General features: G+C 46.0%; 1 long non-coding RNA gene across 1 annotated transcript; it reads left to right on the top strand.

Moving 5' to 3' along the window:
* Positions 1 to 3,438: 3,438 nt before the first annotated feature.
* Positions 3,439 to 5,328, top strand: LOC131807721 (uncharacterized). The gene is made up of 3 exons (XR_009344583.1): positions 3,439 to 3,645; positions 3,737 to 3,900; positions 5,106 to 5,328. It is a non-coding gene; the product is annotated as an uncharacterized LOC131807721 (long non-coding RNA).
* The last annotated feature ends 7,394 nt before the right edge of the window (positions 5,329 to 12,722 follow it).

Below are 12,722 nucleotides of genomic sequence, written 5' to 3'. Positions count from 1 at the left end.
GGGAGAAGGAAAAGCAGGCTCCCCACTGAACAAGGAACCAGTTGTGGGGCTTGATCCCAGGACCCCGGGATCATGACCTGAGCAGAAGGCACACACTTAACCGACTGAGCCACCCAGGTGTCCCTAGCCATTCCTTTCTATTAAAATAGATTTCCCCCCATTTTTTCCTGTTATTTTAAAAAAAATACCATGATGGATAGCCTTACATCCACATGTCTGATTATTCCATTAGATTCTAAGGCTTGGGGTTCATTCTAGAGGCGAGGAGATTGAATCAAAGGGGTACACACTTAAAAGTCAGCTTTGACGTACATGGTGAAATTTCTTTGCAGAAAGGTTGTCCCAGTCGTACTTGGTGTAAGCGTTTACATTTAAAAGTCAGGCGTCTTAAGGTGTTGAATAACAGAGCTAGTTCAAGCTAGCAATAACACTTCTAGAAAATTCTGTAACTGGAAGAGGCCTTCAGAAAGTGGAGAATATAGTTGATTGGGTTCAACTTCTACTTGCTATTTGAGCATGAGTGGATCAGACGTACTTCCTCTCAGTCAGTCCCATGGTACTCATTGTATTTTAATCATCCCAGAATGCAAACCGATTGGATACCATTCAAAGACTGAATGGCAAAACATAATTAAGAAGTGACTGACTTATGGGAAAAGGGAAAAGAGCTCAGGGTCTGAAAGCCATGCTGTAGAAACCCCTGGAAGGTGGGGGTGGGGTATCACCATTTCCAAGCATGGACATTCAGTAAATAAAAGGGGAAGAGAGGAACTTCTGGTGAGGGGCAGGGCTTCACAGGGTAATGAGATCTACTTGAACAATGCGAATTCCACAGTGAAATCTCCAGAGGAAACTTCCCTGTGATTCTCAAGAAGAATAATCTGTCAAGGAAATGATAGAATTCCTTTACAAGAGTTAGTAGGTAAACCAGCAAGGGAATGCCGGCCCATCAGATAATGGGATTTTGTTCTCAGGAGGGTGTTGCATGAGAACTTAGCAGAACCGGTAAGAGTCTCCCTTCCTCAGGAGGTGAATGAGTGCACACAGCGCCTGCTGTAAGTCGCAGTTGAGTGGAGAACCTGGATTTGAAGGGAAGAAGACTCACATTTTTATCTGAGACTGAACACCAGCCCAGCACCAACAAAAAGCTCGTTTTTTTTTTTTTTTTTTCCTGTGAAGAGACAAATCATAAATGTTTTTGGCTGTGTGGCCCTACAGCCTTTGAGCTCCGCCTTTGTTGAGCTCAAAGCTCAACAAAGCTTGTTTGAGCTCCGCCTTTGTTGGCCAAAAGTAGTCATTCACAGTGCGTAAATAAAGTGCACAGCTGTGTTTCAATAAAACTTTATTTACAAAACCAGACAGTGCTCAGGGATTGTGACTTGCTGACCCCTGAAGCAGCGTTAAGAAATAGGAGATGTGGGTTCGAACCCCCTACAGGCCGTTTAACCCCAGGCAAGTTAATTGACTTTTTCCAACACCGCTTTTCCTGACCCCGAAAAGCAGTTAATTGGAGTATGTACCTTATGAATTTGTTCTCAGAATACAATAGAACAATGCCTGAATAACGTTGAGTGTGGGCCTAGGCACACAGAAGTTTTGTAATCAGTGCAGGAGAAGAAAAAATAATTTTGCTAAGGTCTTTATCCCCTGGTATTTATGTTTGTGTAAATGTTTCCTCCAAAAGCCACCATCTCCTGAAGTACATTTTATTTATTTATTCAGATTTTATTTATTAATTCGTCAGAGAGAGAGAAAGAGAGAGCACAAGCAGGGGGAGAAGCAGAGGCAGAGGGAGAAGCAGGCTTCCCCAGTGAGCAGGGAGCACGATGAGGGCCTCGATCCCGGGACCCGGGAATCTTGAGCTGAGCTGAAGGCAGACGCTTGACGGACGGAGCCACCCAGGCGCCTCCATTCATTTCATTTAATACGTCGCCTACACACATGGTGGGTGTGGGATCCCAGTGCCCGTGCCTTGGCACCTCGTGGGGGACTGTCTTGTAGGGTGTCTCAGAGCAGGAGTGGGCACGAGGGTCGGGGGTCCATGGTTTAGCCAGGGAAAGCAGCCAGGAGAGGGGGAGCGGGGAAACAGGGCAGGGAGGACGCTATGTGGAGCTTTTTCTTCAGCGGAGTCCAGCTTTGGCCTGACCCCACGGGGAGCTCTGGAACATCTATGGTACCACAGCGTCAGCCTTACCTGTAGCCAAGGGGCCGGCCTTGCACACTCGGGACAGTGGGTTACTGACTGTCCTCATGAAGGGTGAGGAGCTCAGGTTATGCAGAAGTCTCTGTGTTCTGAGGTCATGCCCTAAGCCACCCAGGAAGGGTCGCTGGCTTCTAGAATGAGGGAGGAGGGCAGGGCCAAGCTGGCTACGTCATCATCTGTCACTCCAGGGACAAAGTGTTTAGCTTAGAGGCTGAGCCCAGGAATGGCGAGGACCTTGGCGGTGATGTTCTCATTCTGTAGGCGCAGGAAATGGCTGCTTTCCCGGTGACCTGTGGCATTTCCTTTGCCCAGAGGAGTGATTGGCCTCATGCAGATGCCCCAGTGCTGGGCTTGGCACGGTGGCCCTAACGTTACGGTTAGCACCTGCCGGGGGTTTTGGCCTCTTGTGGGAGTGGCGTCCGATTCTGGCTCTGCCACTTGGCTCATGGGACCCTGAGCCGATGACTCAGCCGCCCTCAGCTTTTAGTTTCCTTATCTATAAAATGGGAGTGGGACTGTGTCTTAATTCAGAGGGGTTTTGTGAGGATTAGAGTTAATGTTTATAAAATACTTAGTACAAATGAATGTTTACTACAGGGTAACTTTTTTTTTTTTAATTTTCTTTTTCACGTTGTTGTGGTGGTGTGTTTTGTTTGTTTCATTTTTGTTTCTGGTTTTTTGGTTTTTGTTTTTCAAGAAGCAGCGTGTTCTGGTGGGCTCCCTGTCCAGTGTGTGACTTCGGATTTTTGCCATATCTGTTACCACCTGTCCTATTACGCATATAATATACATGAACTGTCTCTTAAAAAAATAAAAACCCTTGAAACACTATACACTTACACAGAAGACCCGTGTGACAATGTTTCGGGTGAACTAGTGCCTAGCACACATCAGGTTTGCCGTAAATGAGACCTATTTACACCATTAACACTGACATTGAACGGCTGCTAGTTCTGTATCCTACCCGAGAACTTGCATTAACCCGTTTCATTCCTTCCTTTTAGAATCAACTTTTTGGCATTCCCTCCACTGAATGAGGTCACATCTTTGCTCCTGCGTGAGCTCATGGCTTGTTCCTATAGTGGCTTTCTTGGCTAGGAATTTCATGCATAATATCAGGGGATTTTTCCCCCCCTTTTAAATATCTCAGGCTCTGACAGATTACAAGGAAGTGGTTACTCAGAGCGGAGCGCTCACGACTGATTACAGGGAGCAGTGGAAATCCCCCTTCCTTGCCTAAAATAACTGGACCTGGAACGCGACAATATAAGCTTTGTCCAGGCTTGAAACAATATCCTTTCCAAGTGGATTTTGTACGGAAATACTCACCAGTCTATGGTGGTAGTTCTCACTGACGGGCTAGAAAAAGGTTAGTCATTCTGTGTTCCATAGCTAAAAGGGCCATTGTTAGTAGCGATGAGTCCCCGAGGAGTGAAATTCAAGTAAGTGGACATGGTCAGATTGGATTCACCCGCCTTCTCCCTGCCCCTCAGCTCATTTGATCTCTTTACTCTCGCAAAAATCTAATTCCAGACATAGACGCGCTCTCCATTTATTCAATTACTTTTATTGCAAGTCTGTTGGTGACAACCTTCCCCCGGACACTCCCAGGCAGATTCTGGGGAAACGAGAGAAGGAGATGCCTGGGTCCTGATGGCAGAGCAGAGCTCAGAGCGGCGGAGTCAGGACGAATGTCTGTGAGTTCAAATTCCACAGCGATTTTGAAGCCGTGCCTTGCGTTGGGTCAGAAAGCCCGTAACTAGAAGGAGGGCAGGGGTTCAGCCTGCGTCTGACTCAGGGTGAAGAGATGTGGGATTTGCTTTGGAGGAACAGCCTAACTTTGCAAGGCTATTCTGACTCTTGGAGATGTAAAAAAAAAAAAAAAAAATAGACTGGGCAAAATCTTGAGAAATGCTTCACTGTCTGCTTTTTAGAAGTTGTATGTGTTATTGCTTACAAAAATTCATTTGAGGCTAAAAGGAAAAAGGGGCAAGAATCAAAATGGGAAGCCATAAAAAACTTTTTTTTTTGTAAGTTCCAAGAAATTTTGTTATTGCTGGTCATATTAGCCAGTGTTAAGATTTTTCTCCAGGCCTCAACTCGTGGCCTGTGATTTATGGAGACGGAGAACCCACGTCAGGGCAGATTTCCTTCTAAAGGAAGAAAAGGGGCAGAGTGTAAAGGCCATTTGGGCTCCCTGTTCCTGGCTGAGGTCTCTATAGGTCGACACTCTCCTCGCAACTCAGGGAGGGCCGCCCTCCCACAGGCTGGGGGGTGGGGCTGGGGAGGGAGGGGCCGGGAATGTGGATTCACTCCTCCCACCATGTGAGGCCCAGCGACTGGGGTGGCGGTGGGGGGTGACTTTGGAGCTCACTCAGGACTTTTCTCTTTTTTGCCTCTCCTCTCAATTTTTCTCACCAGTGTCTCATTTGCACATTGAATTTACATGACACCCAACTCCGCAGTCCCAGGCGTGGCCAGGGGTAACAGGAGAGAGAGAAAAACAATCATGCTGGCGATGCTGGCAATGCCTGTCAGTTCTCCAAAGAGCTTGAGCTGGGAGGGCATGCCTGCTCCTTCCTTAGGAGGGAGAACCCTCTTATTCCCTAGTGCGGAAACACGGTCTACAAATTCATGTTTTTTTCAGGGTGCGTAAATGTACACCAACTAGTGTACCTGGTGTTCAAAGTAATAGTCATCTCTGTGTTCCAGAATGACCTGACACGAATGCCTAGGGAAACGTAGAGAAGAGCTGTCACGGCAGCCTGGTTTATAATCCTAGAATGCATTCTAGGTTGCGTATGGACCCCAAGCATAGTCAGTGGCATTCGTACCTGGGACTTTTGTTAGGACCAAAGGGAAAAACAGTGTTTGTGTGTATGTGTGTTTCCTTTGGCCTCAGAGTCCGTGAGATTCATCTCCGCCTGAAGCTACAGATGACAGCTTCACTGTACTCATATGGAGAGAGCGTACCTGGAAATAATGCCAACATAAAGGAAAAGAAAGCCAAGAAATGGAGAACGGTGTGCTCCTGCTAACTGCATTACACCCCGGATCCAGCTATGCCTGAAGTCAGCAGTAAATTTGGATGCTTCGATTACATAAGATGATAATTTCCTTTGTAATTCTTCTTCTTCTTTTTTTTTTTTTTTTTAAGATTTCATAGAGAGAGAGAGATCACAAGTAGGCAGAGAGGCAGGCAGAGAGAGAGGGGGAAGCAGGCTCCCTGCTGAGCAGAGAGCTCCATGCAGGGCTTGATCCCAGGATCCTGAGACCATGACCTGAGCTGAAGACAGAGCGTGTTAACCCACTGAGCCACCCAGGTGCCCCCCTTTGTAATTCTTAAACCAAGTTGATTTATGTCGCTGTCACTTGCCACACAGGTAGTCTTGGCTATGACGTCAACCCTCTTCCGATGTGAACTCTAAGTAGACAGGTAAATACTCATCTTGGTTAATGACCACACTTTGCAGGAGAAAAATCCTCTAATCCAAGACTCAAGTGCTTCCTCTCATCTATGCTCAAGGGTAGACTTTGATTTTAAGGAATCGGTCTGCTTCAGCGGTTGATGCTTTTTCCAAGGGGAAACATAATCTATTCTAATTGCTATTGAAGAAGCATTTATGGCATAATCTGGGATCAGTCCATGCTACCAAATATTGGTATCTGTGATGAGTTCAAAGCATTTCTTTAATCATTAGTTTTTATACAGAAGTGGAAACCCACTCTCTCCCTCTGAGTCACTGGTTGGCTAATAGTTCTTCCCCCTCCCTTTGAGATGGCTCCTGGCTTGCATGTTAAGTTTATGACAAGCACCTACTCCCAGACCTCTGTCCTTAATGAGCCTCTGTGTAAGGCTCGGGCGTGGGGGCTGTGGCCCCGGAGTCCCATGACCTCGGTATCCCCAGGTACCCCTTTCTCGTGGCTGCCCATTGAGTGAGCGGGGATTTCGCCATAAGGGGCAGAAGCCTGGAACTTGTTTTGCTCGTAGCGATAATGCTCCTTGCCAAGTCACCCCCAAGACAGCGTGCAACTGGGGACAGAGCTGAGCCGCCTAGAGATGCAAAAGGAAAATTTTGTAAGCTCGTTGCACAACCCTTTCCTCCTGTTAGAGCTTGTGCCTTACAAGACTCTCCCTCTCTCCATCTTCCAGAGAGCTGCGTGCCCCCAGGCAGGAGGCAGGTTGGGGATCTATCTGGAAGAATGCAGACACTAAACAGGGAGAGGGCCCAGGACCGCACAGAAGCAGAGAGAGGCCCGGGTGGTGCCTAGTTGATGAGGCTTCTGGCATCTCAGGAAATAAAAATGAAGAATTGCCAAAAAAGAGGGTTACCAAAAAGGGTGGGATTTTTTTTCAGCATTTGCATTGAATGAAATGAGATCTTGAACACACACACACACACACACACACACACACATTACCGGTCACTGTAATGATATCACACTTTATACAGGATTGTAAGATTTAAAAGGCATATATAATCTATATATATAAAATCTATAAATAGATCTGATCTGTGGATGGGACTGCCGGCCTGTGATCTTCTTAGAGACGGCATCAGAAGGGCAGCACAAGGATTAGGCCTCCCACTGCCAGCCTCACTGCATGGCATTAAAATTAATTTAAAAAAATGATTAAGTTGTGTCTTGTGTCTCCCACCTTCTTAGACCTGGGAGTGAAGGTCATAGAACCATTACTTGACATTCAATGCCGGCTCTGTGGCTTTGCCGGGACCTGCTGTAGGGCCTTGGGGAAGTCACTTTACCTCTCTGGATTTCCCCATCTATAAAAATGCAAGTGTTGGATGATGACCTTGCAAGTTCCTCCTAAAACTGCATGATTATACCAGCTCCATGTGGACAGTCTCTGTCCTCGCAGTATAGTGGTGGGCACCGAAGAAAACAGCAAAAATGACTCCACCCAGATCTCTGTCGTTTCGTAGAGGGAGCTTACATACTCTGTGGGGCTGGGTAGTGGACGGAAACAGGGAGTGGGAAGTGCACGTGCGTGTGTGTGTGTGTGTGTGTGTGTGTGTTGACAGTCAGCGAAAATGACAAGTATACAATGCTATGGTGAACGCCCTAAAGAATGACGGAGCAATGAAAAGGGAGAGCGAGTGGACTGGAAGACTCTGGACACTAACAGAGGATGTGTGCAGAGGTCGGTTGGGGGCTCAGGGGCAGAAGGACCCAGTGGAAACAGGAACTGACCCCCTGGTGGGTCAAGACTAAGAGAAGGGAGAGACCAGGAAGGAGAGAAGACCAACCAATGACCAGAAGTGCCATCAGCCAGGTCTAGATTTGAATCTAGATTTGATTCATTTGAATCCAGACTCAAACCACTTACCAGCTGGGGGACCTCACGTCCTCCGGCCAGTGTGATCCTTAGCCTCCTCGTCCGGAGCTGGGGAGGGGCATAAGAAGCTCTGCCCTGTGGAGTGAAATCGAATAATGTCTCCAAAAGGCCCAGCCCAGAACCTGCCCCACTGCTAAGCGCCTCACCCGTCATTAGCACAGGGCTTGCTCATACCGTCAGAGCACCTGCCCAGTGCTGCTTCCTGTGGGTGACTTCCCCTCTCACCTGCTCCAGACAAGCCCAGGAGGCAGGCACTAGTATGATGCCATTTGATGGAGGAAGAGGCTGAGATAAGGCATCAAGCCAAGGTATGAAGGTTAGTCATCATTACTTGTCCCCTGGTAACACCGGAGAGGATTACGACGAGCGAGCCCTGTAACAGGGAAGTCAGCATTGACAGGCAACCGTAGTGAGGCTGGGGCTCACTTGGCGGTGCAAAGAGAAGAAATACCACCTTTGACAAAAGTGCATCCTGTTTCATCCAACACGCAGTGTATTGTATGGGCGTGTAATTGACATACAACGCAATGGACCAACGGGTCTTTTTTTGAATTCTGACAAATACATATACAGCCCTACAACCATTACCAAAACCATGACAATTACTGATTGGCTTTGTCTCTGTAATTCTGCCCTGCCTAGAATTTCACATAAATGGAATTATATCCTTCCTTCACTGAACGTGTTTTTGAGATTCACCCACATTCTTGAGCCTATTAGTAACCCCTTCCCTTACACTGCTGAGTAATATTCCGTCACAGGAATGGACCACAATTTGTTTATTTGCTTACCAGTTGATAAACATTTGGGTTACTTCTAGTTTTTGGCTTTCATGAACACAGCTGACATGAATGACTGAACACAAGATATTGTGTAGACGTGTGTTTTAATTCTCCTGGGTAACGCCTCCGAGGTCCATTGCTGGGTTGTATGCTGCGTGTTTCACTTGGTAAGACACCAGATTGTTTGACCAAGTGGCTACACCATTTTGCATTCCCACCAGCATTGCACGAAAGTTCCAATTGCTCCACATCCTCACCAGCAGCTGGTATTATCAATTTTTAAAGTTTTAGCCATCTTAGTGGGTGTGTGGTAATAATTCATCGTGGTTTTACTGGGCATTTCCCTAGTGGCTGACAATCCTGAGTACCCATGCGTGTCCTTATTTGATATTCTTATATCTTTCTTTGTGAAGTGGTCTGTTTAAATATTTTGCCCATTTAAAAAAATTGTTTGTCTTCTTCTTACTGAGTCGTAAGGCGTTCTTTATATATTCTAGACACAAGTCTTCTATCAGATATATGCTTTGCAAATATTTTGCCCATTTTTGACTTGCTTGTTCATTTTCTTAAGTGTCTTTTGAAAATTTAATGTTTTTAATTAAGAGAACTAATTTATCCATTTTTTTTCTTTCATATGGATGATCTTGTATCTTAAATATTTGCCTACCCCAAAGTCACGAAGATTTTTTTGCCTGTGTTCCTCTAGGAGTCCTAGAGGTTTAGCTCTCTCATCTAGGTCTGTTAGCTCTATAGCCCATTTCAAATTAATATTTTAGGTCTACCGTGAGGAAATGGTCATGTTTCATTATTTTTGCATATGGATATCCAGTTGTTCCAGATCATTTGTGGAAAAGATGACCATTTTTCCATTAAATTAACTTGGTACCTGTTTACAAAATCAACTGATCATTTTTGTGTGGGTATATTTCTGGATGTTCCATTGACTATATGTCGATCTTTACAGCAATCACACCCTGTCCTGATTACTGTAGATCTGTGGAAAGTCTTGAACTCTGGTAGCTGAGGTCTTCCACCTTTTTTCTTCAACATTAATTTATTGAGCACCAACTATGTTTCCAGTCCTGCTCATGTGTTCTGATTCGTTCAAGAAATAGTTCTGGAGCATTTATTAGGCGCCAGGCTTGGCTTTAGGTGCTGGGGTTCCGTACTGATAAAAATAGATACATTCCTCACTCTCGTGGAGTTTATAATCTATTGGGGGTTGAGGGTGAGGGAGTCTGAATGATAATCAGAAAAATACACATTTCTTTTTCTTCTTCTTCTTTTTTTTTTTAATATTTTATTTATTTATTTGACAGTGAGAGATCACAAGTAGGCAGAGAGGCGGGCAGAGAGAGAGGAAGGGAAGCAGGCTACCGGCTGAGCAGAAAGCCCGATGCGGGGCTCTATCCCAGGACCCTGAGATCATGACCTGAACCGAAGGCAGCGGCTCAACCCACTGAGCCACCCAGGCGCCCCCACATTTCATTTTTCAAATTCATCTATGCATACATATATATTAGTCAAATACATTGTGTGTGTGTGTGTGTGTGAGAGAGAGAGAGAGAGAGATCAGACAGCAACAAATACCATCAACAAAAATAAAGCAAAGGAAGGAGGAGCGTGAGGAGGGAAGGCTGTCTGAGGACAAGAGTTGACCATAACCCCACAGCAGCGAGAACTTGAGCCAAACCACACATGCTCCTGGGGGCAGAAGGGTAAAGACACGCCCAGAGCCTGAAACAGAGCGGGAAACGCTCACATGAGGTTTCTGCATTCTGCAGAGAAGAAACAACTTAAGTTAAAAAAAAAAAAAAATCCACTTCGTGGTCATTTCTATGAACAAAATAAATGGAATGAGCCAGACGACAGTTGAGTTGAGATTGAAACAAGGAGGGGCAGGCAGTGATGTGAGGCCCAGGACAACAGCTTTCAGGAGAGAGAGGAGCGGGAGTGAGTCGTTCCGAAGTCCGACAGATGAACAGACACTGAGTGTCTGCAGGGAAAAGCTTCCGTTCTGTTCTAAGGGGCACGGGACACCGGTGGGAAGCTTTCAGGTTGGCAGTGACAGGACCGATTTCTGTTTGGAGAGGGTTGTGACTTGGTGGCCCGAGTCTCGTACATTTCTTCAGTCCTGCGAGCCCGTTGGGGTGTGGCTGTGCCGTCTGGTGGCTTCCTGGAAAGCCCCTAATCTGGCAGAATTCATGAAAGTGTTCAAGGATAGATGCACTTCACAGTGTGACTGTCGCATTGCCCCAGGTGCAGACAGGAACTCTTCATTTTATTAGAATGAGGAGTGAATTTTGACAGGCGCCCTGTGTGTGTGTGTGTGTGTGTGTGTGTGTGTGTGTGTGTGTTTGGAATTCTTAATCTTGATGAGTCATGAAGTATATTTCCACATTCGGTTCCTGTTTACTGTTTATATTCTCTCTCTGTCCCCAGCTTTCAAAACGTTTTTTATTTGAAAATAATTTCAAATGTACCCAAAAAACTGCAATATGGAATGGTATGAAGACCTACTTGCACACCCTTTACCAGATGTGCCTGCTAATGTTTAACCCCGTTTGCTTGATTGTCTGCGTGCTCTCTCCTCCTCTCCAGACACACATACACACAAGCACGAATAATTTATCTGTTTTCAGAATCCCCTCTGGTTGTTATACACATCATAATCCTTGACACTCAAACACCCCAGGTTGAGTTCCTATTTGCTAAGCATGGAGACAGTCCCCTACCCACCCCAGGACAGTTAACTTCACACATTTATTCTGATGTACAACTGATCTTAGATCTAATTTATCATCCATATTTCCATTTTATCTGTTAACTTTACGATTTTTTTTTTTTTTGACAGAGCAAGAGAGACACAAGTAGGCGGAGAGGCAGGCAGAGAAAGGGGGGGGGAGCAAGCTTCCTGCTGAGCAGAGAGGCCAAAGTGGGGCTCGATCCCAGGACCCTGAGATCATGACCTGAGCCGAATGCAGAGGCTTAACCCACTGAGCCACCCAGGCGCCCCTTACGTGATTTTTTTTTTTTAAAGATTATTTATTTATTTATTTATTTGACAGAGAGAGATCACAAGTAGGCAGAGAGGCAGGCTGAAAGAGAGGGAAGCAGGCTCCCTGCCGTGCAAAGAGCCCGATACGGGGCTCCATCCCAGGCCCCTGGGATGATGACTTGAGCTGAAGGCAGAGGGTTTAACCCACTTAGCCACCCAGGCACCCCCCCCATTACATGATTTTTAATAGCATTCTCCCCTCTGGCATAGGTACAGTCCAGATGCAAGATTTGGGTTTGATTTTTATTTTATTTTTTTAGCCTTCTTAAAACCTGGAACATTTCCACAGCTTTTCTGTGTCTTTTTGGTGACATTAGCGTTTTTGAAGAGAAGACCCCCCCCCCCCCATCCCCTGTGCCTTGCCCCGTTATAATAGAATGTTCCTCATTTTGTGTTTGTCTAATGGTTCCTCGTGGTTAGGTACAGGCTACGCATTCCGGACTTGCAATGTGGGGCCTACGGGGATGTCATCTACTTCTTAGTTTTTCTCCTCCGGAGGCAAACGGTGTCTCTCTGTCTGTCACTAGGGACGTTAAATACCCCCAGCCTTTTATCCAGGGTTTGGGAGTGACATGGAGTGGGAGGGAAGAAGAAAGTTTAAAAAAACCAAGGAGGCTTATGACTCAGCGCTAGTTAAGTTCCTGTGTCATCTGTGTCGCTGATTTAACCACCCAGAGCAAGGTTTTGTGTAATCACGAGGGGTGAGCATGCGCGTGCACACACATGTAAATACACACATGAACATGCCTAAGCTGAGTTCTTGCTTTGACTTTTTTTTTTTTTTTTTTTTTTTTTTAGCTGACCGACAAAATTCTGTTGTCAGCCCACGGAGCACTGGGAGAAATAATGGGGAGACATTTTGAAATTCTGAATTAAGGCTTCACCTATAATTATGGCTTCTTAATTATTTGGCGTTTAAAAGATTCGGTGCTATGGTGAGGACGATCGTGGGTATCAGCCAAGCATACGCATTCACTTAAAGCAGTGGTTTTCAGCCGTGGCACTTCATTAAATTCTCCTGGGTGCACTTACCACCCACTGCTGCTTGGACCCCAGATCCACTGAATCAGAATCCCGAGGGTAGGGTTCAGGGATAGAAGGATTTTTCAAGCTCTGTAGGAGTTTTTAGTGTCCTATCAAGGTGAAGAACTACGAGCTTGAAGGTCCGACGCCAGTGCTTTGGTGATCCCCAGTCTTTGATTTTTGGTTAAGTGCTCCCTTAAATAGCCAAAGGACATCGAGTGCTCACCCACATCAGGGACAGTCACAGACTCCGTGCTCATCGCGTCCGTTTTCTCTTCCACAGGTGAAAATCTCCCTGGC

This window comes from Mustela lutreola, chromosome 9 (genome assembly GCF_030435805.1).
Source record: "Mustela lutreola isolate mMusLut2 chromosome 9, mMusLut2.pri, whole genome shotgun sequence".
Classification (NCBI taxonomy): domain Eukaryota; kingdom Metazoa; phylum Chordata; class Mammalia; order Carnivora; family Mustelidae; genus Mustela; species Mustela lutreola.
This window is presented reverse-complemented; position numbering and strand designations above follow the sequence as displayed.